We start from the raw sequence: 4,329 nt of genomic DNA on the forward strand, positions 1-4,329 counted from the left end.
AGTAACCTCTTTATGAGAAAATCTTAAGTAGCCAACTGTATGTCAACAGGATATTAAGCAAGAGATGGAGTTGTGTTCTAGTTAATCACCTCGTATAGTTGATCTGAAATTACTCTGACTCCATGTAGATATATGGCACTCTCGAGCCAATATCCATAGGTTCACTTGTAGCCAGATTACCTACCAGGTTTTTTTTAGATATGGGAGCATAGCCCCGGCCTCTGCATCAATCGATGCACACAGCCATTTATTAAATAAAAACGTCACAGTGTAGTACTTATTACATAACGAAAGTCTGGTAACCGTAGAAAACTAAAATATCGAAACAGAACAAGCGTCGATGGAAGGTATACAAAGAACTATCCATCTAGAATTCTGCTAATGTGTCGCCATCCAGTAGCCTGGAAATAGCAGTCCTGAGTGACCTCCAGGAGCCGGTTGCATCCAGTAACCATGGTATCCCGCTGGTCCACCGGGAGCAAACATGCCCATAGTTGTAGCCAATGCGCCGCACGAAGGATAACCTGCAAAAAATTTGTGCCTTTTTGTTTATTAAAGATAATATCATTCCGGCTAGTCCAAATCGACCAACAAATTGCCGAAATACCAATTCGAATAAATGTTTTATCTTTCTTATTCACTCCATTTAGCCAATTACCAAACATATTAGTTATATTGGAAGGAGGTGGAATATTATATGCAAAGAATATCATTCGCCAAACAATTCTTGCAAAAGGACAATGAAGAAATAGATGATCAACGGTTTCATTGTTGCTACAAAAACAACATTTTAGACATCCTGTCCATTTTCTCTTTGCCAAATTATCCTTAGTAAGCGAGTACTCTATTACTTAAGAACCACATAAAAATCTTAATTTTTAGAGGAACCTTGATCTTCCATAAGTATTTCCGTAAAAATCTAGTATGACCATTCATAAGATCAAGGTACATAGATTTAACAGAGAATAGCCCAGATTCATTTAGGTTCCACACAAACGTATCCGGTTCATTAGATAAATGAATAGACATAAGCCTCTGACATAAGTCTAGCCACAAATTATATTTATAATCATTGAACATTCGTCTAAAACCAACATTCAGCGGTGTATTTGCCAATACCGTAGAAACCAACTCATTTTTCCGTTGGACAATATTATATAATGACGGATATTGTAAAGATAGAGGACAATTACCAAGCCAAGTGTCCTCCCAAAACCTCACCGATATCCCATTACCAACTTTGAACCTTCCTCTCTTAAAGAATTCCGGTTTAACCCGCATAAGCCCTTTCCAAAAAGGTGAATCCGTAGGTCTAGCCTCTACCCGAGCCAACGTTTTGTTTTTAATATACTTATTATGCAGTAATTGTTGCCACATCCCTTCCTCGTGTAACAATTTAAAGAGCCATTTACTTAAAAGACACAGGTTTTTCAACTCAAGCACCTCGATTCCCAAACCCCCCTGATCCTTAGGCCTACAAACTATATTCCATCGAGATAATCTGTATTTCTTCTTATCATTCTCCTCTTGCCAGAAAAAGCGGGAACGATAATAATCAAGTCTCTTGCGCACTCCTTTAGGGATTTCTAGGAAAGATAACATAAACATAGGTAGGCTCGTAAGAACAGAATTTACAAGCACCAAACGATCCCCATAGGACAACAGTTTTCCTTTCCAGCATCCTAATTTTGAGGCAAAACGGTTCTCCATCGGATTCCACTCAGAATTACGAAGGCGCCGGTAATGTATAGGAACCCCTAAATATCTGAAAGGTAAAGTTCCAGAAGTACACCCAAAGATATTTTTATATTGGTGTTCAAAATCCGTAGCTTTACCAAAAACGTAACAACTCACTCTTATGAAAATTAATTTTAAGACCAGATAATTGCTCAAAGATACAAAGAATGAGCTTCATGTTAACGGCCTTAACTAAATCATGTTCCATAAACAAAATGGTATCATCAGCGTACTGCAAAACCGATACCCCTCCCTCGACTAAATGTGGTATGAGGCTCCCAACTTGACCCTCCTCTTTCGCCCGAGCTATCAAAATAGCTAGCATATCGGCAACAATATTAAAAAGGATAGGTGATAGCGGATCTCCCTGTCTCAATCCTTTTCGAGTTTGGAAATTATGACCCACATCATCATTCACTTTAATCCCCACACTACCCCGTTCTACAAAACTTCTAATGCGCTCACACCAAATATGATCAAACCCCTTCATCCGAAGTACCTGCTCGAAGGAAAGGCCATTTTACCTTATCATATGCCTTCTCAAAATCGATTTTGAAAAGGACACCATCTAGCTTCTTACTATGTAATTCATGGATCGTTTCATGTAACACAACTACTCCTTCTAAAATGTGTCTACCCGGCATGAAAGCAGTCTGGGATGGTCTGACTACCGTGTGTGCAACATCTGACACCCGGTTAGTAGCTACTTTAGTGAAAATTTTGAAGCTGACATTTAACAAACAGATAGGTCTATATTGTTGAATTTGTACTGCATTTTCTTTCTTGGGAAGCAACGTAATGATCCCAAAGTTTAATTTAAATAGGGGGAAGCCACCATTTTGGAAGTGCCCAAACATGGCCATCAAATCCCCTTTAATAACATTCCAAAACCTTTGATAAAACTCCGCTGGAAATCCATCAGGCCCTGGCGATTTATTGTGTTCCATCTGATTGATAGCATTAAAAACTTCATCCTCTGTAATAGTTTTTGATAGAAGTTCATTTTCCTGAACAGACAACTGTGGGATATCATTAGTACGATCCTCCATCATAACGACAGAATTCTCGTCAGGTGCTCCAAAGAGCTTTTTATAGTATTCAGTAATAAAAACTTTTAAATTCTCATCGCCAACAATGATCCCTTCTTCTTGTTCCAGTTGGAAAATTTTCTTCTTTCTATGTTTTCCATTAGCAATTAGATGAAAATATTTCGTATTATTGCCCCCTTCCTGAATGTGTTTGATTTTAGCTCGTTGTGCCCATTTGGTCTCTTCATCTCTTCTAAGTTTATTTAATTGTTCATTTGCCTTCCTCAATTCAGCCCTTTCCTCATCATTTAAAGGACATGACTCAGCCTGAATATCCAGAAAGTCTATTATATTTAGCAACCTTTCCTTCTCCTTTTTGTATTTCCCACTTAAATTCTTTGCCCAGCCACGTAAAAATCTCCGTAAATGTCTTATTTTGTTTTGCCAAGTTATTATTGGTGTTTTTCCAGCAGATACTGCCGCCCATTCCCTTGTAATCAGATCATAGAAGCCCTCTTGTTCGAACCATGAAAGCTCAAAAGAAAATCTCGCTTTATTCCCAATATGAGCATGATCTCCCGAATCAATTAAAAGAGGGGTATGGTCTGAACCGGCTCGTGTGAGAGCTCTAACCGAAACCAAAGGAAATTTTTGTTCCCAGTCCACACTCGTGAGAACCCTATCAAGTTTTTCGAAAGTAGGATTAGCTCTTCTACTGGCCCATGTGAATTGCCTACCCGAGAGCACAATTTCTCTAAGGTTCAAATTTTCAATAATGGCATTAAACATAAAGGGCCACCTAGGGTTAAAACTATCGTTGCTCTTCTCCTCCGGCCTGCGAAGGATGTTAAAATCACCGGCTAACAAAATAGGTTTGGTCTCATTATCGCACAATCTCACTAATTCCGATAAAAATTCCGGTTTTCTTGAGTCTTGGGCTGCTCCATAAACAGAGACAAGAATCCACTCAAAACCATCATGGTTAGAACGAAGGTATAGCTTCACACAGAAGTCACCATTGTCCACATTCTTAACCGTAAGAGTTGTAGTATTAATACCAATTAAAATCCCCCCCGACCGCCCACAAGGTGGAAGACAAAACCAACCAAAGTCGGCTGTACCGGCAAGACTACTCAAAAAATTTCTTGAAAAATTTGAACGGCCCGTCTCTAACAAAGCAATGAAATCTAAATGATGTTCCCGGATAGCCTCCTTGACAAACAGGTGCTTACCAGGATCCTTAAAACCCTCACTATTCCATGATATACCTCTTAATCCCGCCATTAAGAATAATTTTTTTTGAACCTTACTCTATTACTTCTTCGCAAATTAGTCTTATCATAAGATTTTTTTTCCTCTGTCTTTTATACACATTATTCGGTAAAGGTACATCTATTATCGGCTCATCGCTCAAATCCTCTTCATCAACTAAGTCCTCGCACAAATTTGAGGCTTTGTTAACTATTAAACATTGCTGTAAATTTTCACCTGAAGAAGTATTTTCCGAATTTGTATGTAACATAGTAAGTGATCTACTGAATTCATTATCAAGTATTAATTTGGC

This window comes from Lolium rigidum, chromosome 1 (genome assembly GCF_022539505.1).
Source record: "Lolium rigidum isolate FL_2022 chromosome 1, APGP_CSIRO_Lrig_0.1, whole genome shotgun sequence".
Lineage (NCBI taxonomy): Eukaryota > Viridiplantae > Streptophyta > Magnoliopsida > Poales > Poaceae > Lolium > Lolium rigidum.